At 45.3% G+C, this 23520-nt stretch overlaps 1 protein-coding gene across 3 annotated transcripts in view; it reads right to left on the bottom strand.

Moving 5' to 3' along the window:
• Positions 1 to 22902, bottom strand: part of SMTNL1 (smoothelin like 1) — a 117963-nt gene extending 95061 nt beyond the window's left edge. Inside the window, exon 1 of one of the 3 annotated variants that reach the window (XR_011281840.1) lies at positions 22541 to 22742. The gene's annotated coding sequence lies outside the window, so the exon portion shown is untranslated. Of the gene's footprint in view, positions 1 to 22540; positions 22743 to 22809 lie in introns of those variants that run through there. The other 2 variants (XM_069629020.1, XM_069629019.1) reach the window with 2 other exon arrangements.
• Between the last annotated feature and the right edge of the window lie 618 nt (positions 22903 to 23520).

Here is a 23520-nt window from a genome sequence, read left to right as displayed (position 1 = left end):
TGAGGATTTATTGAGAACTTTGAACCAAAATATTTGAATTTGAGAATTGCAATTACTATCAGTGCGTCTGAAGTTACCTTTTTGGACAGCAGGTTTGAGGTAATTGATGGCAAATTGGACTGTACATTGTTGAGAAATGTTTCTATCTCCCAGTGGCATGCTATAGGTGTCGAGTTTCCACCCAGTGCAAACCATGAACAGCATTCCATTTAGGGAAATGATCAGTAGAAGATAATTTCTTCACAAGATAATGATTTTCAGACAGTTGATCAGTCTATGCAAGTAAGCAAGACATTTGTGAGTAGAGGCCACAAACCTAAAACCGTGGGAAATGTTAGAAAACGCAGTAGGCAAAGTCTACTTGTTATGAAGCATGAGGGAGAAAATAAAGAAGAGAATATCGGAATTTTTGCACGAAATGGAGGAGTAGTATGTTATAAAATTAGAAGATTTATCTAATCATTGGCATTATTCGCAAGATGATATTGGCCTACGGCTCTAGATCATCTGTAGCTTTTAGTCTGTACCGTAATCTGAAAGCTACACTAACAAATAATCACTTTGAAACCTGCTGTAGGATCTTAGAACTTGGTTAGGTAAACCAATAGGTTTCTTTTCATGTAGCAAGCGCTATTATTACACAAAAACTGTTCTGGCAACCTGATCTCATGGAAGCATTTTATCAGAGACGCATTTAAATGTAATTAAGAATTTGTTGTATAAGCTTTATATGCCACTGTAAGCAAAGGGATATTGGAAGTACTATATGTAAATTAAGAGCTGGATAATCAAGTAATTCAGGTTATTTAGGAGGGCTGAACCCTCATAACTGGTTCCTATTCGTTTAGAAGAATGTAAGTAGCATAACACAGACCTGCTTATAATTAATAATAATATAGATGTCACATTACAATTCAGCTCTTCGTGACCGGTTCCTTCCACTACTAGTTGCTGTAGTAGTACTACGTGATACTGTTACCCAATTTCAATGCTACTTCATTTATTGGACATAGGATGAATACCTAAGCGGATGGCTCTAGTATTGTAATTATGAAACTTGCAAAATGTAGGCTAGCCACATGTCTGATGCGTGCACGCTTAACTTGCTGAGCTACCCTTCCCGCTGAGTGTCCTGAACAGAGCATGAACAGGAAACTGATATTTTGGAGATTTAAAGCACGTCTGATCGCCCGCTTGAAAGGAAAATATCCTGGTGGACTAAATACTGGAGAACCGTCACACCACCCTTGGTATTTAACCTCTCTAGTACACATGCCCAGTGATGGTGTGTCAGCACTGAAATCTGCCGCATACATGAATATAATATCTTTAAACAATGTTGTTTATTCTTTTACCCGCTGGCCTGGCACGATGCCAAAATGAAGTGAAGAAATGTAAATAAAGCAAGACTAGAATACAAGCATCTGCTCACGTCTGCCTGTTGCGCGATCCTTTACCTAGGAAGTTAACTGTGCATGGTGGCCGCAGGGCTTTACATGGTGGAGTACAGCGTCCCCATGTCTATGCTTACTGATATACATTCACCAGTTCAGCCCTCAAGCAATGACCAGCCTTTTGTTGCTAGTGCCTTTGAAATCCACGTCTTGTGATTACTTCTTCTCAAGTGACTTCTGACTGCCAGCTCCATGTAGGCGGAATCACCACTCAGTCTTTCAACCAAAGGTGGATGCAAGGATTTTATTCCAGCATATAAAGAGTTTTAGAAAGTGACTTTCACCCGCCCTGGAGCACATTTCACCCAGATATGGAGTTTCTCAAGTTTGATTAATTATTGGTGGAGCGTCTCCCTAATCAACAAACTCCAAAAGCTCCCAAATCTGTGACACCATCCCACAGTAGTGATAGTATAGTGAATGATATATCTGTTATGGCAAATAACAGCCCTTTTTAGCCACAGTCTCAAAGCTAGTGCTCAAGAACAAGATCTGGCGCACCCATCTCTTTCAAATTACTTTGAATTATTTCACTGCCCGCAACATCTCCCCCCACTCCTTGTTCTCCTCTGCACCTACAAACCAGGCCCCTTCTAAAACCCAACCCAGACACTCAATGCTGTCCCTGGATTGCATTTTTCTCCGGTCCCCTGTGTCAGATGGTAAAATTTCCATGCATTTCTCTACACTTTGTGATGTGATTTTACGTTGGTAGTGAAGGATTGAATGGATTGTGGTTGTAGGCATACCTCTACGTGATACCACAGAGATCAAATTTATATATACATACATACATACACACACACACACACCTCAGTACAGTATTTATCTCTTTCCCCTGCTTCCCAGTTTCACTAACCCCTGCCCCACTTAACAAAGCGTACCATTTAGACCTTGAAGATTGCACATGCCATTCTGAGCAAAACTACAAATCAAGTACAGACAGGAACAGATACCGGGATAGCTGCAGGAGGGGCTATGTAAGCTGTAAAGCTGAGATGTTTTTCAAACGCTTCATTTCATCTTTGCCTGGGGAAGTGGACACATTCCACGAAAGCTCGCAAATAAGCAAAATAAAAGACTGTGCCTAATTAAGATATCGACTCATGATTTTCTTCTGGATCAACATATATATTACTGCAGCCATGGCAGCGGTATAATCACATTGGGCCTCATTACGAGGTTGGAAGTAGCCATGCCCTTAAGGGCATGGCTACCCCCAAACTCGGGTCCAGCTCCGGGTCCTGCGAAAGGGGAATTACCAGGCCATTTCGACCTTGGAGGGCCCGGTAATTTCCCTTCGTCGGTACCCAGGACCGGTATGTCTCCATTCCCATTTGAACCCCCATAGGGCTCAAAGGGAATGGGGAGGATGGTAGCAGAGGTACCGTTCATAACTGTACCGCTGCTAACATCCTGTTCTGCACGCGGGTGCCGCGCTGCACGTCTGGTCTGACCAGGCATGCAGAGCGGCCCCCGCCAGCAGAACTCGTAATGTGGCGGCATGGCAACAACGGCGCCGGTAGCACTACTGGCGCCGTTATTGCCTTACCACCACCACTGTCGTAATGAGGCCCGTTGTGATTTACATAGGAAAATGAAAACATTGTTTTCCTCTAAGTTCTTCTTACCAAATTTGCTATGTAATTGATATAGTCATATCCGAGCACTCGTGCCAAATTCAGTGAAGTTTCATCAATGTTGTTTCATGGCCAAAGCGATTGCTGAAATTAACACGTTTAATTGTGATTTCCATAGTGGCAGAAAGATCACACTTTCAACCCCAAATTCTTGAAATTTTCCTTTTCGAATTTCCAGATTTTTGGCACCCCTCTAGGTGTTATGCTGAAGTTGTGCTCACCAAATACATTTTTATAAACAGACCAGCCAAACTTGAGAGATAAACTTAAATTAAAAAAATACAACTTTATGAATATTTTTGTACATTCACAGTAGCATTGGAAATTACAAATATTGCACAAAATGAAACATTGAAAAATATTCTGTGACGAGCACAAGGAGATACATCACACCCAACACACAGTAGGGCCATCATAAATGAGTAGTAGGCTTGGTGGGATGTAATGAAATAAAACATATTACAAAGTGAAAGATATAGCAGAAAGCACACCAAAATATCCAACACACACATACATATTTGTTCACCTGCAATAAGGACAAACAAATAAAGAAAACAACCCTGCTTCCCTACCTACCCCAGCTCCTCTACATACGACTTGTAACCCCTATGTGAGTCCCATTGCTTCCCCGCTAGGCTTACGCTTTATACATTTTCCATTTTGGTTGCTACCATCATATTGACTATATTCTCCATTGTTGGTTGCTACCAGTCTGTTAGCTAAATTTGACATTGATGGTCAGTAAGCAAACCCACCATCTTCCTGCACTTCCTCATGTAGACTCTGCTGTTTCTAGCACCAGCTCAGAGAAAGGGAGCCCCTTCCTTTCCCGGGGCCAGTGATGGAATACACTGGAACCACCCCCACGACCAGCTGGACAGGAAGTGCCACTGAGCATCCTGCAACATGAAGATATTAACTCAAATAAGAGGTGGCCCACCCTTAAAGGCAATATATTAAAAAACAAAACAAGCCAACACACCATGACAAACTGCCCATCATCTACATTTCCGATTACCCTATCTGTCCCTTTATCGATGCGGTTTGAGATTAACTCCCTCCCTGACCTACTAGACCTTGAGAAGGCTGCTAACCATATCCACTCCAGGATCCTGCCTTCTTTTCTTTAATCCCTCTTTTTCTACAACACCACCTTCTTTTTTTTATTATTTACAGTGACCGTTGCAGTCTGCCTTAAGTATGACTCTAAGCTTTAATGTGTCAGTCCAAGTCCATATAGTCAATTTGATATAAGTAATTTATATCGCGCTTAATACCGAGAGGTTTCTAAGCGCGGACCCGGGGATCGAACCTGTTGTGCCCTGTGTCGTCTTGCTTCCAAGGCGAACATGTTGCCCCTGGGCTATCCTCCCTGTTCCCAGTACAATACCTTTTTAATCTCGTGATGGTTTCATCCACTTGTAAATGGCTTTAAGTCCCAGCACTGCCGCAGGTGGCTGCCAAGGATCACACTGTCTGCCCCTTCTGGGGTGGAGGGGGGGTCTTCTTATCAAAATAGCTTTTTCATCAATGATGGTGCCCGATTATATGGAAGGCTGCAGCAGCCCATTTTCATCTGTGTCTGTGTCAGAAAGGTTTCCTCCATGGCAGGCTGTTAATTTCAAGAGGAGCCGTTGCTCCCTTGGGCAGGCTCGAGTAAGCAAGTTTTCTGCTCAGCTGTGCCCCAGACCCGCCTACAACAGTCCTGCCGCACTCGTCCATTGCTCCACAGCCGCCTGGGAGCCAGCTTCGGGGGATCCAGGTAAGTTCCACTGCTGCCCTCACAGTCTGGCCCTGGGGAGGGTGAAGACCTCACAGGCCCCTTGTCCATGCAGGCTGCCACCCAGAACCCATGCCAGCGAGAAAGATGACACTTCAGCTATCTGGCCCCAGGGTGGCCGGATTTATTCCGCAGGCCACTTCCCCTTCACCCAGCCACTCTGCCCACACGGCCCGGGATGTCTGGCCTCAGGTGTACTGTATGGCTGCCAGGCCACGCCACCAATACTGGGGTCGCCCTGTATTTGTATTTTACTATTTATATAGAACTTTACACCAAGGCGCTTTACAACATAACAACCAAAATACATAAAACATGGAACATAGAAGCAGTAAGATAAATAAACATGATTCAAACCAGAACGGCCCTGCTCACGCGGCCAAGGATTAGGGGTGTCTCTTCACGCAGGCCGCACGCCACATGCAGCCGTGGGCTTGCTTCTTTACCGGCCCACCAGGTCTAGCCCCCGGGTGGACTATGAGTCTCAGGTTTTGCTCTGGCTCTGGGGCCACCCGGTGCTGCAGCCCCGGATTTGGGCTCATGCTTCACCAGGGCCGCCAACCGATGCAGCTTTGGACTGCCCGGTCTGGTCAACAGGCGGGTTCACAGCTCCTCAGGCAATGTAGATGTCTGGATGCACCGGTCATGCATCCCAAGCTCTGAATACTGCTGAGTCACAGCTGACATACACAGCCCAACACACAGATCCATTGAGCATTGGTGGGGGCACTCGAGGACATAGCCCCACCACCCACTCAGGGAGCACACACCTTGCCTTTTTATCCTCTGTCTCCCTCTCAACCATTCTCTCCAACGGTTCTTTTTCAACATCCTTCTGTTCCGTCCTGGAATCTTCACACGGGTAAGTCTATTGTTCCTGACAAGGGAGTCTTCCCATGTCATTAGTCTGCAGAATCCAGGTGTCACCCACAGTGGAGACACCATGGTAAAGTCAGATAAGGGCAGTGTACACAGTCAAATCACATACACATTAATAAAGATTTGTTATAAAACCCTTTGCAGTGTCGGTGTCTTTTTTGTATCTAAACTATCCTCTCCCTAAACACCCTACTACCTATGCCAATAGATAACCCCATACATGAAAGGGCCCCTTGGGATGTGGATTACACTTACATCCCTCGCTCCCTACTACACTCCTATTGTTCTCACCACATCATGCTCCTGCACATCTTACTTCTTCTCCCAACTGCCCTCTACCCCATGCTCAGTCTCACCATTCCTCATGCCTTCTTTTTCCTATTCCCATCTCTATCCTTCATTCCCAACCAAGCAGCATACTGGCTGTTCCTCTCACTCTCACACGCCTTCTCCCACTCTGGTCAACCTCTGTTCCCCTGAGGACTTCACCTTGAGCCTCTGGAATGCCCAAACTCTCTGCAATAAAACATCATTGATCTCTTCAAGTTCCACTACTGTAAGTTCTCTGTAACGGATACCATTAAAACTGTGATCACCCCATCGACTTCTCCACCTTCTTTCATTCCACCAAACTCTCTAAAAAAAGGTGCTGGTGTGGGTCTAATCGTGAACCCCTCCTCCTTCCGACTTTAGTCCTTCACTGGTAGCCTTAACCTCTTCTACTCAGGAATGTACCTACTACTAGAACCAATCCCAGCTGATACTCCCATGGTAATGCTAGGCAACTCCACCCCCACCCCTCGGCACAACCAATGGCCACCAATTGTAACCTCACTCATCCTGACTACTCCCTGGCCAACTCAAACTAATGGGAGCTTTCTTGGTCTGTTCTACCTATCCTCAACCCACCTCTCTCTATCTATCTATCTATATATATATATATATATATATCACTATTATTCACTTCACCATCTCTATTACCTCTCCTTTTTAATCCCTCCCTGATCACTATTTACTAAAGGGAAGTTCAGAAATGACTTCATGGCCACATATCTGGACCGAGACAAATCCTCCCAGCACTCCCTCTCTCTCCCACTTGCCCCCTCCATCAAATACACTTTGTGTACCCCCTTTACTGAGTACTATCTGGCTCCCTGCTCCATCCTCCAACACACAAGACTGTGGATATTTGCATCCAACAAGTAGCTGATGACATCCATGTGCCCCTGATTACACCAATAGTGCAAGGATTCCTTCCCTGCTTTAGTTAATGCCTTCAAAGACCTGTGTGTGCCTCGCTACTGCTCTTGACACACTCCTGCAAAATGTCCATGATCCCCCAGGCTATGCCCTTCTCCCCCAGAAATACTTGCTATTCTCATCTCTCTGCTGGCTTTGCCAATTACTTCTCCAAAAACACCAACATATGCAACACCTTTTCCACCCTCTTAACTCTCCCACCCCATCTGTCCTTTCACCCCCCACCCTTCCCTCACTATCACACGTCTCCCCCACATCTAAACTCTCACCCACCCTGCCCTCAGCTAACCCATTGGGTGCTCCCATTGACCTCTTTGCACCCACAACAATTAAAGTGCCTGTAAATGGAAGAGCGCATGCAGAAGCACACCTCCAATACCTAGGTCTGTAGGGAGCCGGGCTTAAAAGGAATCCCGAAGAGTGCACTGGAGTGCAACAGGTAAGTTGGTCTTCTCCTCTACTCCTTCTCTTACCCCAACAAAGTTAGCCACTTTATTACTCACACAATCTTCAACCTACCCTACCTATATCCTCTCCTACCTTTGCTCATCGACACCATGTTGGATAGTGAACGATGCAAAAAAAAGCATTCTTTAAATTTCGACTTCTTGTCTACAAATCCATCCATGGTCTTACCTCCACCACAGTGCTGAATGCATCTCTCTCTACGCTCCCTCTTGAACTCTTCTATCCCCTCGCCTCATCCTTTCTGTGCCCTGCCCTTGCTGTGCCTCCTTGCTCTTCTGATACTTCTCTCTACTTTATGCTGTAGTCTGTGGATGACTCAAGGTTGTTAGGTCTGTGGCTGAAATTTTTGAAGCAGAAATTTGGTATGCTGGGCCATTCGGACATAGTTTTTTAGGGAATGGGAGGTTACATCGTGGTAGAATAAATCGAATGTGACTTTTTTTCATTGAATATGGCTGTAAATGTATGGAGTGAGGGGTAATTGTTATAATTAAGATAGGAGGAAGTCAGGGTGGCTTTCTAACCTTCTTTTGGTGGTGCCAGTATATATGGCTGCCTTGCGTGCTGAATTCTTCCATCAAAAATCTGTAAAACGTAACGACCTTGAGTTTACCAAACACTCAGCTTTACTTTGAGAACAGTTTATGCTATTGTTTGGATAACTAGTCTAGCTGGTTGTATGAACCGCGCAAGAGAGCAGTTTAGTTTCATTTAAGGGCGAATTTGCTCCTGGTGGTCACAGTAGCTCATAGGTGGAACTCTAAAAATTATTTCACTATTTTGTGTTTGTGACAGTGTCATGAAAAATGATTTTACACATTTTATATTCTTTTGTCTTTTTTGAAAGATTGGAGGAAGAAATGTTTTATTCCATGACTTGCAATGGAAAAGGTCTGGAATTGCTACCAAGAAGAATTTTCATAATCTTCCAACTAGGAATTTGGCTCTATCTATCTATCTATCTATCTATCTATCTATCTATCTATCTATCTATCTATCTGTCTGTCTGTCTGTCTGTCTATCTATAATGCTTAAGTATATTTCTGTGCTCAGCTCGTGTAATTTATCAGTGTTAGTTTTCCCTCTGCTGTCCAAATGGCAAAGTGTGCCCACTTCAAGAACAGCTACCATTTCAACAAATAGAATGAGCACGGTTTTAGGTGGTCACTGCCATCTTACACTATCGCAAACATTAGGAAATTACCTCTTTCCACCCCTGCTTCTCTTCACATGGGCCACAGCAGTTCCAGTGTCAATGAACAGGACTGGCTCAACATTTCAGTCTCTAAAGAGCGAAACGCTGTAAGACGAATGCCTCCTCAAAAGCTAAAACTGAAAGTAGGTGCTGTAATTATGCTACTATACAATCTTATTCCATCATGGAGACTCCGCAATGGAAAAAGGTTGACAATTAAGCGTCTACAAAGACACATCATAGAGGCCCGTGTGATCGATGGAACGTAGATTCTGTTCTTGTACCGTGCATACCTCTCATTCCATCTGATACGTTTAGCCATTTCAATTACGATTAATAAGTCACAGAGACCTACACCCCCTTCCTGGAAGCGATCAGTGGCAATTCAGATATTCATGAAGGGGGACAGAAGTGACCCTATGATTTACCGACCGATATTGACCTTAAAGATATGCTAGAACGGCATATGTAATGCCGGGAACAGCTAGTGTTGTAGATTTGTTCATTAAGAAAGCTTAGAACTTAAGGAGGAACTTTTTTAAAAAATATATATTTATTAGATTTTTACAACAAACATACATTTCCAATACATATGGATTTCAGTAACATTCCTTAACTATGACTTTTAAACATATTAATATTCCATATTACTATAACAGCATACCATCTGGCATCATCTTGTAATCTTATGCAATTAACTAAAAACCCCGCAGCGATAATTTCATAAGGCAATGAAAAAAAAAAGAATTCACACACACAAACACAAAAAAATAAACACCCCAAAAATGATTCACTCACATAGGCTATTGAAAGAACTCCATAATGAAAGATATACATCTTCACGGCCCTTATTTACTAATGACCTATTCTACTAACCAGTCTTCCATAACAGGTTTTTTCCTGCTTTTCCAAACTCTAAGAATTAACTTAACAGCAACCACCAAGGCCTTGTCAATCCAAGGAACTTTATTTGATAGCCTCAGTGTTTTATATCATGTTTTTAAATATGTGTTAAATTGTCTGCTTTTATGATGCTTCTTTTTTAATCAAAATATAGCTTAGTGAAGGGATGTTATACCATTCAGGCTCTGATTGGCATAACCGGACAGGTTCACAATTTATGATGTGCCCCCCCCCATGATCTCCCAAGAACTCCATTGCTGTACTCGCCAAAGGTCCGAGATAATAACAAATCCAGGCAGAAAATTGGCCAGCATCCTGAGCAGTGGTAAACCTGCTTATAAACGTAAGTAAGTGCGGTTCAATCTCCAAGTCAAAAGTTAATGGCAGAGGTGGTACTGCTGTGTCATACCTCTGGTGCAAGGGTGTCCAAATCCAGGTCTCGGGGGACGCAAACCTGACAGGTTTTCAGGATAGCCTTCATTAATATTCATGAGATTGCCTTGCATACACAGAATCATTGCATGCAAATTTTTCTCATGAATATTAATGCTGGACAACTCTGCTCTAGTGGATGGAGAGGGAGCGGAAGTCAGTTGCATGCCTAAGGGTTTGCAGCATTATGATGGAACCTGGATCTGAAGCCGGCTGGGCACAGACATGGTGCTTTGAGGGTCTGACACTTACTGGAAGGGAAATAATCCTACTGTTCTGAGCCAAGGATCCCTCAAGTGGCCTCGCTCCCTTTTTTCTGTGCCCCTAGTACCGACAGGCTGAGAACACAATGCAACTGACTGAAACATAGGGCTTTCAGTCCTGGTGCAGGAGTGCCATGTAGGGAGTTCTGCAATCAGGTGTGAGTAACACAAACCATAGGATTTATTTCCTTGCATTTTTGGATTTATGAAGGAACTACAAAAAGGTAAAAGTGCTGGAATGCAAAGAATAAAACCTGGACTGGGTAATCTACTCACGCACGGTATGGGGAAACCCAAGTGTGATGTAGCTCAGTAATACTGGAATGGATTCAGTGGATGTCGTTTTTGGTTAAGTGCAGTGAGGTCTCCATGTGGAAGGGGCCCAAGGCTGACAGTGTTAAAATTTAACGTTTCACTGATGCGGCAGGAAGAATTGACTTTAGATCCATAGTGGGGGGAAAATGGAATGGCCTGAAAGCTGGAAGTGTAGCGAACTGGCCACCAACATTACATTTCTTGAGATTTTCCTCAAATGTATAGCATTTACCTCTTGTTGGGAGGAGGGATTTCACCAGTGTGGCAGGGGAGATTTGACCAACAAGGACATATGGCCTTATTAGGATTATGCCGGTCTGGAATAAACGTGCCAGTAATTCTGTTTACCAGCATGTTTCGGGGCCGGCATACTCCAAGATTGCTAGTGGGGACCCCAATTTTCCTCCAGCCAAATGCTGGAGGTAAGTCAGGCAACCCCACCAGCAAAAAACAGCCGGTTTTACAGGTACCAGATAACACCGGCAATCCCCCATGGAGTCTTGTGGGACTCCTTGGAATGGGGAATTACCTACCCTTACAGGCACCTATAATCTGCTGGTAATTCCGGCTGACCACATGCCGGTAACGATAGGTCCGTTTTGTGGTATCTCACCAGATTTACCAGCGGGATACCACCAAACTTATAATGAGGCCCATAGTGTTTTTCTGACAGCTGGTTTATTGTGCAGGTGCTGAGCTAGCACTTCACGAGATGGTTTACTGGCATATACTGCAGCTATTGAGGGTGTTGGTTTTACACGGTTTGCACAAGAACATTCACTTCAAGATTTGTTGAGGGATGCAAAAATTATACTTCTGATGCTTTTTTCTTTTTTAGTGGAAAAAACTGGAAAAAGAGGCAATTACATTGTTCCCACTCGACCATTGGAAGTGTTTCCCCACATTTGAATGTCCTAGCATTGAATGCACTGTCCAGCAGCAAAGGCCAGATACAGGACTTTTATTTGGAGATTATAGGGGCTGGTAAACTAGGGAGTATGTGGGCACATTGCATTGGCTAGAAGAAGAAACTGCAGTGAATTTCATTTTGTGGACTTGGAAGCAAGGGAGAGGGAGATGCAGGTCCTGGACAGCTGGAAGGGTAGCAAAAATTATGCTTGGTGCATAGGCATGGGGGAGGTAGCACCTTTCCAATCTATTCCTGTTCAGGAAGACAATGTTTCATTTGGCCAAGATGGGTGTGAAGGAAAATGAAAAGAGGGCAGGCATTTTATGGGGATTCATACTGCACACCGCTGCCACTTGCATGGTCTCTAGGAACTCTTGTGGATCTGCAATGGAACGCTTGTGAGGATGTTTGTTTGGGGGTGGGGTGAGGGAAAAGACAGGGAGTTCTGTTTAACTGCCGATGCATGCAGAATTGGGAGCAACGGACCCGAGTGCGAGTGTGCTTTCAAGGTTGATATTGCTTTGTACACCCGAGTTGTTTTGTTTCCAGATGGGAGATCTCGTGAGTTTAACTTACCAGGGTGCTATGTCTGGTCAGAGTTGTACGTGTTTTGGAAGGGGAAGAGGGTTTTTTCTAGCCATGAGTGTTAATGTGGTTGGTGAGCATGTGGTTAGTGGGTGTGGTTGAGCATGAGGTTGTTAGTGAGTAAAGCACTTTTTAGGGACAACTAAATGTGAGACACAATATATAGCAGCACAATACAGAAACAAAGAGGTGTGCCTTAACCTGGAAGCCTAGCTAGGATGGGGAAGGACTTCGTAGATTTGGGAGTACGAGTTAAAACTTGGGACAGCTGAGGCCTTTATAAGAGAAATTTAAGTCTGGGGTAAAGATGTTGTTACACAGAGTGTAGTAGAATGAGGACCCAGGAAATCGTGGTAGGGTTGGGGTGCCAGGCAAACAGGAGGCACCCTTTTCCCTTCACCAATGCCAGGGATAGGCTGCCGTCGGCTGAAAGGAGAAATAGTTCTGGAGGGGGTTAGCGGACTTCTATGGCTTATCTCAGACCATGTGTTCACAAATGGCTCTTCTCTTGAGCAATATTACTGTTTTAGATGCAATTCCATTTTGTGTGTCTTTACAAAGAGGCATCCATCCCTTTTGTAAAGACACCAAAAATGGAAAAACGAAATATGACATGAAAAAGGGAAATCAGCCACTTTCACCAAGTAATCTCAGTTCTAAATGAAAAACAGAAACCTGCATAGCCTAGCCCTCCTTACCAGGGCTGGGGTTTAGGGAGTGGGCCAGGTTACTTCTTTGGTCTATGGAAGGCCAAGATTGTACAAGGAGATTGTGGGAGAGGGATGGGAAAGATGGATGCCATAAAATTGTACTAGGGACGGGGCAGAGTGAACAGGCAAGCAAGCCCCCCTCCTCCTTTGCCTCTGCACTTCACTGGCTGCTGGGGATAGGCTTCCACAGGCTAAGTAGAGAAATAGTTCTGGGGAGTGTTAGGTGACTTCCTTGGCCTATGGCAGGCCTGGATTTCACAAGGGGATTTAGAGAGACGGCTAGGAAAGACGGAAATGTCTTTGTAAAGATACAAAAAATTGGAAATACAGCTTAAAACAAAGCAGAACCTCACGAGAAAGAGGAAGACAACTGCTTTCACCAAACTAGCTCAGCTCCAAATGAAACTATGATGATTGTATCATTCTACTACAATCAAAGTAGCTCAGCTGTACGCTGCACCCAACTACACACAGAGCACACAATGATATTTTATGCTATCAGGGATTTTGAAACCGTATGATTTGATATTGGCTATACTCTGACAGGCAAAGCGATAAGAAGCCATAAACTATGGCCAGAAGCATTATGCAAAGGCAAGAGAGCATGACACTGTGGAAGACTCAAAGTCGTACCAATGCAGAGCCAATGACATGCCTTGGGTCCTTAAGCACAAGCCCAGGGTTCTGGTACAAAAAAAATAATCCTTTTGGCATACATTACATTATTGAGGAAACCCCCAAATAAATCAAAGTTGTTTTAGCTTGCTTTTCAAGGAGCTGTTGCAAAAAAAATAAAAATAATTCATTGGCAATCGGAATTCCGACATACAACCCCTCCCAAACATTATCGGGGGCCCTAGGGAATTAGGCAGAAGGGCTTTGCCATCAGTATTTTCTTGGTAGGGCTTCAACATGCTCTTACTCACCATGACACTGAGGAAGACTCAATAGTCTGACCAACGCAGAAACAATGGCATGCTTGGGGTCCTTAAGCACTCTGCCCAGAAGCACAAGCCTAGCATTTGGTCAAGTAAAATAAATACATACATAAATAACATTTAAAAAAAGAAACTCCATTGATGAAAGCCATGAGTTGTTTGAAAGGATGAGCCTTCCCTCTCCCACCAAAAAGCACCAAAATGGTCCGCACTCTGGCCAAAAGAGATAACACCTCTTAGTCAAAGGAGGAATGGCACCTCTTAATGAAAGGAAACAGCAGTTTGCCCCAGGGCATAGTGCAAGAGGGTGCGATGGGTGGAGTACCTTGCCTTTGAAGACCTAGGCCCTTGGACTACAAAAGAGAAGCCATTTCACCCTGAAATCAGTCAAAGCAAGAGCAGAGCAGCAGAAGGTAAGTTTGGAGCAGAGTATGTATGTGATGTTTTGCTATGTGCTTTTACTAAGCTATATTATCTATGCCCTGCCCTGTTTTGAAGTGCTACACTGATTAAGGTTTGGTATGCTACACTGGGTTATATTATGCTACTCCGTGTTTTGAGCTGTAGAAACATGTTTGTAATGTCTTGATATGCTGGGATCAAAGTATTATTTTCCGAAAGCTAAACGCACGTTATCTAGAATCTACCGGAGTGCTATGGACGTACTGATTCGCTCATTTTGAGGGTAAGCAGACAATATGATGTCACTTTACTTTTAGATTAGGTTGTTGGGACATGTTATATTATGTTGAGGCTTCATTATAATGTTTTGCTTTAAATGTCTAATTTTCAAGCGCTTTTGAAGCAGCCATAAAACACCAGGTAGCAAGCCCATAAACACACTCAAAGGTAAACATGGAAATCTAATCTGTTAACTAGACCATACACCCCTATTATGACCTAACATTGCACAATGGGTTCTGCGTGATTTTTCCATCGCGGAAAAGTCACCAACGGAAAATTTTGCATGAGAAATGTGCGAAACACAAAAAGTTTGCACATTTCCCATGCAAACACGCATTCAAAAACCCTACATACCCACACCCCCACTCACAACATACCCACAACACTCCCCCACCAACACCCTCAACACCCACCCCACCCACACCCCCAACATAAACAAACCCTACTTACCTTTTTTACACGCCGAGTCCCTGCGGTGCCAGTTCCCTTTCACTTCTGTGATCGGGAACCGGCGCCGCAGGGTCCTTTGTTTTTTTTTTTTTTTCGGGAGCTGCAGGGTTGTCACTCGCAACCCCCGCTCACTATACCACGCAGTATAGTGAGCGGGGTGTTGCGGGGGGACACCCCTGCAGCCTTTCTTTTAATACTTACCTACAATGCTACCACCAAAGGTTCGAACTTTTTGTGTTCGAACCTTTGGTGGTAGCATTTTTCAGACTTTTTGTACGGTCTGACCTTTTTTTCGGTCTGATTGTACAATTCCAGATAATGCCATCTATTAACAGTACACAGTAATTGCAGCCCAGGGTGAGAAGGCTAGTCAAAGGCTGGATTATGTAAATTAACTCCCATAAGCACTCAGCCTAAGAGAATTCCTGCCTCAGACACCAACAGAACCATTATCTTAAAGGCATTAGCAAGACTCAGGAACCTCCAGGAAGGCCAGTCGAAGCTTCTGCTCCCAAGTCAGCAATTGTCAAAATCCCACCCTCAGTAAAATGTGCCCATATTTCCCTTCCAGCTTTCCCATATATAGAATCTGGCTGTTTAGAGCATAGGGGTATAAGAGGAGCTCTGCATGCTGTGGTTTCTTGGGCTTGGTTCTCTACATACCCTAGCTCACCATGACTCTGTGGAAGGCTCGGAGTCTGGCCATAAGCATGATGGGAACAAGCCTAGGGTTTTGCCAACCATGACACAAATAAAGAAACCAAAACATTTGAGGGTTATTTTGCGTGCTTTTCAGGAAGCGTTTGCAAACTTGGCAAATTTGGATTTCTGACATAAACCCCCTCCAAAATGTTGTTGGGGGCTTGGACGTGTACGGCTTTTCCGCATGCGTTTTCTTGGGCATAGCTTCAACATGCACATGCTCACCATGCAGTAGGAAATTTCCAGACATACCCCCCCCTTGCAGAGAGAAAGCACCTCCTCTCCATCTATCTCTCCTCTTGTGGCTGTGCCACATAGAATACAGTTGAGTGCCACAATACATTTGGTCCAATTGTACACATAGCTCCTCTACCATTTCCTTTGCATACATTCTTTTGTCTCATATCTATCCCTCCTCCTCATCCCAACCATCTACCTGACTTTGCTTCTCCCTACCACTACTGAATGTTCCATCATATTCCTCCTTTGTCTCGCTAACAGGCAATGCGCTTAGAGTAGGCGCTATACAAATGCAAGATAACATTCTGTAGGGACTACTGCACAGCTTGTTCGAAGTGTTCAGGGTTGCATTTGAGGTGGTATTCATTTGGTGCACTTTTTTACTGCCATATTTTTAGGGTTGCTAGAGTTAGGGAGCTAGCAGTGCCCTGGAGACATGCAGATAGTAGCAGGATGGTGCAACTAGTGGCTTGTTGGCTAGATGAGGACAGAAGGTGTTTTAAAAGCCCAGTGTCGAAATGGACCACAGTGGGAAGGGAGCCGGGGTCTCTGAATGCCATCTTGGAAAGGAGGTGGCCTGCTGGTACACAAGGATGGGACACAGCTAACTGTCCATCAGTTCATCTCATTGCAGAAAAAGGAGCTGGGCCAAATGAGCCTGGACGCAGCCCAGTATGGTACACCTTCTTTAAGGATTGCTGCAGCATCAGATGTTCCAGCAGCTGGATTAGAGGGTGAGGCAATAAAGAAGGTAGGGTGTTGGGACTCGAACTGCTGTAAGTGCTCCAAACACTCACACCATTAGCCAATCGACAGCGAGGCTACTTTGAGGAATCTGGTTGCCAAAATATGGCGTAGAGGAATTCTCTCTCAGCTACTTTCCCCCCGCAGGGGTGGGATAGAGGTGAAGGGTTTTGGCATGTGGCAAGGGAACGGTTGGAATGGATGCTGAGGGCATCTGAGATGAGTGTGACCCAAAAGGGCTTAAAAATAATGCTAAAGCATGAGACTGTCTCCCACCCAGGTGTTTTATTTTACAGCAGGTGCCAATAAAATAGACACCTTGTGGCGTTAGACAGGGAGCGAGGAAGCTCTAAGAGCATTGTGCCTGAGGTGTGTAATATGGGAAGGTACTGTTTGTTAGGAGTCCAAGCTTTATGGGAGTGTATCCAGGTAGTTGGTGGGAGCGGCCCGGGTAGCAGGTGCGGGGTTAATGGCCAGATGAGGCCCCAATTTACACCATCTTTTCCAGTGTTGATTTAGCTACCTTTCAGGGTAGGGACAATGAGATAGCAGAACCGAGAGGTCAAGCAACAGTATTATCAGGTCTCTGTCAACTCTTACTAAGCCACCTACCTGGGTTGGTAAATTGAGACATACAGGACCGAGATAGGTCAGTAACCTCTTATTGCGTCCCAGTAATGAGCCTGTTGAGTATTCCAAACCAACAAATAAGGAATTAACTGAACCTGAGTTTGGCCCGGAGTGGGAGGGGGGGGGTTTGGGGTGGGAGGGATGTGCCAACTGCATGAAGGAAAAAGAGCGCCCTAGATGGTACATGGACGGGCCCCATAAACACAATCTTGCAGCAGGTGTCATCAGGTGCATAACTTTTAAGGAGAGAGGCTCTTCCTGCCCATCTTAATGTAGACTCTAATGTTCGATAATAACAGGCTGGCTGTAGCCTTTTGTAAACCCAAGGCAATTTGTAGTGCATTCTTTACTAATGAATCCAAGTAATTCTGAGTCCAAATTTCTGTGTGTTTATATGCTATTAGTTGGGGTTGGGCACTGGGAAAAAAGGACAGCCTGACCCATAGATCCCCCCCCAACTCTCCGCCAAATGATCCTGTATGCCAACCTCCAGGCCAGGGGGATGTTTGGCATGCAGATGGTACCAAATAGTACCAAATAGCCAGTGCCAGGAACTCCCTCTTCCAGTGCTGACTGAGGGCTTGGGCCCGGCACAATGGCGTCATCACCTCACGCTGTGCAAGAGTAGTTCAGGTGCTAACGCTCGGCAGTGCATTAACTGGTCATAACCAGATTGGGAGGGGCAGTAGCAGTTCAGGCACCTGGTGACACACATTTCTCCAGTGTTGATAGGCTCTTATTTAGCTACCTACCAGGGTAGGAACAATGAGCTACCAGAACCGAAAGGTCAAGCAACAGAATTATGCTATGATTATCAACTGTAATTGAACGACCTACCCAAGTCGGTCCATTGAGCCATAAAGAACCGATAAAGGCCTGCAATCTCTTATTGCAGACTGCATTGAGGCGGCTTCTAGTCACATGACCAGATGACCAGGCACTGCCACTCAGTTGCTCTGTCCACCACCTATTTAACCAAACCTCCTTAGGCATCCTCATCAAAGGACAGTCGAAGACAAGGACCTCACATGTTTGTGCCTGTTCTGGCCTGAAAGGGTGAAGGGCCAGACCCGCTATCCTGTATTCCACCTACAAATAAGTTGTTACTGCTACTACTAAACATAAGATATCACCAGGTGTCTCCTCCCTGAACAGGATATCGCCACCCATGCTAGGGCTCGAATGGCCACGCGCCCTGGGCAGCCCCATCAAGCTACCCTAGAAAACCTCTTCAATATCATCCTTGCCCCAATGCTAGCTCAGCGGTTGCTCATGCTGCAGGGATTACCAACCTCATCTCATACAACACCTTCATGACTTTTTCATCACCGAAACATGATTTATCCCATCCTCCCCCATGTTTTTGATGGGCTCCACCCCCAGGCTACTGCATCCAACATGCTGACTGACCAGGAAGGGCAGGAGGCAGAGTGGCAATCATCCACAGGAGTGATGGGCTATGCTCCATCATTCCCTATCCCAGAACAAGATCGTCTGAATCAGTTGCCTGCAGGTTCACTTCATCTCACAAGGAATCTATCACCTTTCACCTCATCTACTGACTACCTCACAGGAGTGGCTTCTTCACTGCTGACTCCAACTTACTCTCTTCTGCCAAACTAGCACACACTAATGTCATTCTCTGAGATTTTAACATCCCTGAGTCTCACAGCATCAACCATGCTTGAAGCACGCTTTTTGCATTTAACGGATTTATGCATCTTAAGAAAATTGTGCTTGCCCCCACGCACAACAAAGTCAACACCCTAGACTTAGTCTTAACATCCCCCCTCATCACCTGAGCAGACCCTATCCCAGTCAATTGGTCTGACCACCCTGCCATGATCAACCTGCCATCCCACTGTCGATCACCCACTCGACCACTGCCCACAAAGGTCAGGCTAAACACCCATTCACTCAGCACCACCCATTTTAAACATTCCCAGTCAATGAGCTAGAATCAAACTTCGCTGACTATCCCACCACAAAGAATGCTGCAGCTCTCCTAGGATTATTCAACAACTTGGTGTGAATCTGGTGACCACTCATGCCCCCCTAAAAACTACCATGGCTTGGAACAAACAATCTCAACTTGAACAAACGCTCAATCAGAGCCCTAGCAGAACAGTGCTGCAAAAACCATAACCTTGGATATCTCACCAACCTCAAATCTCTCTGGGCCAACTGTAGGATTCTGATTACCAAGGCCAAAGCTGCTTACTAATTCAGCACCATTGCGGCAGCCACCAACAGGGGCAAAGACATCTTTGAAAAACGCAAACATTGTACCAAACCCTTATCCTACCCTGAGGTGCAAGCGACTCAGGATAAATGCAACAGAATCAACAACTATTTTATTTAAAAAATAGACAAAATTCGACAGATCATAAATTCAACCTCCCACAGCATAGGACCCCTTTGCCCCAGCACACACATGCCCCCTCTAGACTAAATGATCTCCTCTCGCTCCCATAGACCTCCCAAAAACAAATCTCTCAAACCTACTTCATATTGTGATGATATTATCCCAACCTCCATCATTAAACATTTGATGGGCCTGGTGCTACTTACTCAGCATCATTAATTCCTCCCTCACAGAAAGCTCATTTCCAGACACCGTCAAGACTGGTTTTATACAACCTCTTTTGAAAAAAAACGACCTTAGACCCAGACGACCTGGCCAACTACCGGCAGAGAGAGTATGAGAGTGATAGAGGTGAGACCTGGTGTTACAATCTAGCCATGATCCCCCCGCCCCTGCATTTGTGATCCATGCACATTAGAGGGCACCTCACAACCATTACATGCATACAGCGGAAAATGCACGGCAACCCGGGTGGTTCGCAGGTTCTATGAAATCGGTCTTTTTGAGAATTTTTTTAAACCGCATTTATATATGCGAGGGGAGACCCCGCAGCCTCCTCATGCTCCCCTTACTGTAACTTATCACCCTTACCCACCACCCCATATAAATTCGGTAAAAAAAATAATTTTATAAAACTTTTTTCGGCCGCGACTTTTTGCTGGATAACGGGTCACATTTTAATGCCTCCCATTGCTAGAATCGATCCGTTCCTAAAACAGGATTATAGCTACTACCCAAAGGGCTAGCCTATGCATGGGCCACCTGTGCGGTGGGTAGTCCAAGGCCTAACTCTCTAGGGAGCCTTGCAGCACCCATCCAGAACCGCAGTTAGGAGGAGGATGTGTCGCGAAAAAAACACTTCCCCACACCTAGAATTCGTGCTTCGCAAATGCCTTAACACATTCCTACGTTTCTGTAAGTGTAACTCTTTCTCACTTGTGAACGTCAGCAAGTCTCCCCAAATAACCATTAATTATTGGTTGGTAACGGCTGATGAGGGCTTTTGTATCTGGAAGCCCCACACATCTCCAGCTGGAGATTTTCTGTATCTTTTTTTAGAACAATTAAAACAGAATCACAAAGAAACTCCCTAACCTTTAATGTATTTCTTCGCATGTTGTTACTTGGCCGCTTTCATTCAGAATGAGGCATATTATATATTTACCCGGTTGGTATATAATATATTTTTACCAACCAGAGCTGAAAATAAGTGTGGTGCGTCAAGGGCCTAATTTGCACTTGGATCATGTGTCAGCTTCACCACTTAACTAAAAAGGCTTGACATGGGGCAAACGATTTTCTCCTACTTGTGGCCATCTGCAAAAGGAAATGTTGCATCTCTAAAAGTGATTCCATATACAGTGTTTTGATAAAGCCAAAATTATTGTTTTAACATATACTGGTGTTACTTCCTTTAGAATAAAAGTGACCATTCATAAGAACATCATACATATTTGTTTCTTTTTATGTAACTTCCCATGATGGACTACTATCAAAGAATTATGACACTCCCATGTCAACACCAGGGGTGTTGCTAGGTCTAGAAAAGATCTGGGGCTACATTAAAGTCAGGACTGTCGTGACTCGGAGCTAGCTAGCCTTTTGGTTGTAGCCCCTGAGCTTCTATCCCAGGCTACAACCAAAAGACCCAGGGCTATTGCCCCCTCCCCCCCCGCCCGATGCCCTCGGCAATGCCTCTGACACACTAGGTAATGTCAATACAAATGAACATTGCGGGCATTTACAGCGCCCTGCAAATCCAAGAAGTGGCACTGACTGCACACCATAATTGAATACAGAGCAAGGGCCGGTGATCACTCATAGAGATCACCACCAAAGTACACTGCTAAACACTACCACCAGAGCTGATCGCTATGCATCAGCTTCAGAGCTAACCACTAGACATCATCCTTAGAGCCCACTACTAGATCCCCCGATTATACATCACCACTTCGTCTCACCAATACACACCAACACTAGACATCACCACCAGAGTTTTCCACTACACATCCTACCTGGAGATCACCACCCGTGTTTGAAACTATACACTCATGCAAGAAATCATCACGAGAGATCCCACTCTATATTTGCAATTGAGCACGCGGACAGAGCTTCCTACTACTTCAGATTCAGTGGGCCTCATCACAACTAGTGGTAAATGTAGGGAGTGGCTGCCAACCTCAGTTACGGTAAACGCCACTCGGTCCTGTGGCAATCCCATGGAATTACAGGTGTAGCAGTGTAAATCCCCAATTTTAGAGTCCATATAATTCCATGCGATTTCCAACGGATTTACGTTAACTGCACGTTCAATCCACTGAGTTTCGGGGGTAAAGTGGTAAATGCTGTAGGTACTTCTCACTTTACATCAAAATATGTAGTATGGTGGTGTGGTAATGCAGTGGTAAAGTGGCGTTATAGTACTGGAATTAGCGGCACTTGACTGTGCTGCCTTTTACCTGCACCACCGCACGTATAATGAGACCGAGTATTCTGAAACTATTACTTTCCTCATTACCGGTTCCAATCTAGGGGTTGCCTCGCTCCACATTTCATTCTTCCTTTGTTCGTCAAACGAGTACCATAAATAAGGTTAGGCAGATACTGTAATAACTTAATCGCTGAAGAAGAAACTAGCAAAACTTTGGAAGCAGCCAAATGCTAAGTATCCGACGGCACTTGTACGCCCCCTGTGCTCACCCGACAAGCATCTACTGCACAGCACACCCCTTGCACACCGTACAGCCAAGAAGAGACAGATAAAACGCGCCCCCACTTTCTGTTAGCACCAACTCCTCTAAATGGGAGCACCTTCCTTGAGGCAAAATAAGACTCAAAAACGCGTCGCAGCCCGCAAGCCTATCCTCATTCATTATAGTCCCAGGATGCACCGCAGCGCTGCAGGTAGAAAAGCCCGCCTTAGCTGTGGGCTGCAGAGGACATAGGTGCCTCTGGAGCGTTTGAAAAGTATATGGTGCGGAGTTAACACTTACCTCGTCTACGGCTTGAAGCGCCCGGTTGCAGTGCCTCTGGATCTCTCCCTGTCTCCCCTCCCAGCCTCTCAGCGCTTTCCCTACTCTCGGGACTGGTCCTCCCACAGGGAGTCCCCGCCCTTGTACCGCTCGTTACTACCCCTCCTTTCGCTCTCTCCTGCTGTCTTTTCTGTCCGTCCTAACCCGCTCTTCTCTCTTTCGTCTTTTCTTTCTCTGGGAGCACCCCTCCTCTTTTCCTCGTCCCTCCCACCCTACGCCGCTCTCCGCACCTCTCTCTACTCCAACTCGCTCTCCTCTCGTCTCCCTGCTTTTGTATCCCGTCTGTTCGACCGCTGTCTCTCGCTATTGCTTGCACTTTTCCCCTCTACTATCCTCTGTGTGCCGCCCCCCTCCGCTTCTCCTTCGCCCCCTTCTCCTTCTCTCTATGATAAACAGACACACACACACTCAGGGGCCGCCCCCTGCTTATCCGAGCCTGAGAAGAATAGAACTCCTATTTTTAACCCAGATTAACAGGTGTTATCCCTTCAGTCACACCTCTTCCCCCCACCGCATGGATAACCCCCGTGACCTCCAGCTGCCATCTTCAGTCAGGGGGCGGCCATGATAGTTGTAGGGGGAGAGGGTGGAGACTTTGAAGATAGAAGGAGAGAAATGCCAGCCTCATCGACTGACTGGACATCCCACGGCTCCGCTTCTGGCCTGCTCCAAGGTGCATGGGCCCTTTCATTCTCCGGATCCACACATCCTATGTCACTATTGTGCACGGATTACAGAAGAAGCCATTAGCACATTAGGATGTCTCTGAATGCTGTATGCTCCTGCTATAAGAATGTTATGTTATGTTACTGGGATTTACTACACACCACTGCCATTTCCTTGTTCTCCAAGTGGAGAGAAGGAAAATGCAAAAACGCTTTTCTGTTTTGTTGATGCATGCATGCCAGAAATCCCCTAAGCTCAGCATGCAGAACATGCAA

Source organism: Ambystoma mexicanum, chromosome 12 (genome assembly GCF_040938575.1).
Source record: "Ambystoma mexicanum isolate Mex_15411 chromosome 12, UKY_AmexF1_1, whole genome shotgun sequence".
Lineage (NCBI taxonomy): Eukaryota > Metazoa > Chordata > Amphibia > Caudata > Ambystomatidae > Ambystoma > Ambystoma mexicanum.
The sequence above is the reverse complement of the archived record's forward strand: the minus strand, read 5'-3'. Positions and strand labels throughout refer to the sequence as shown.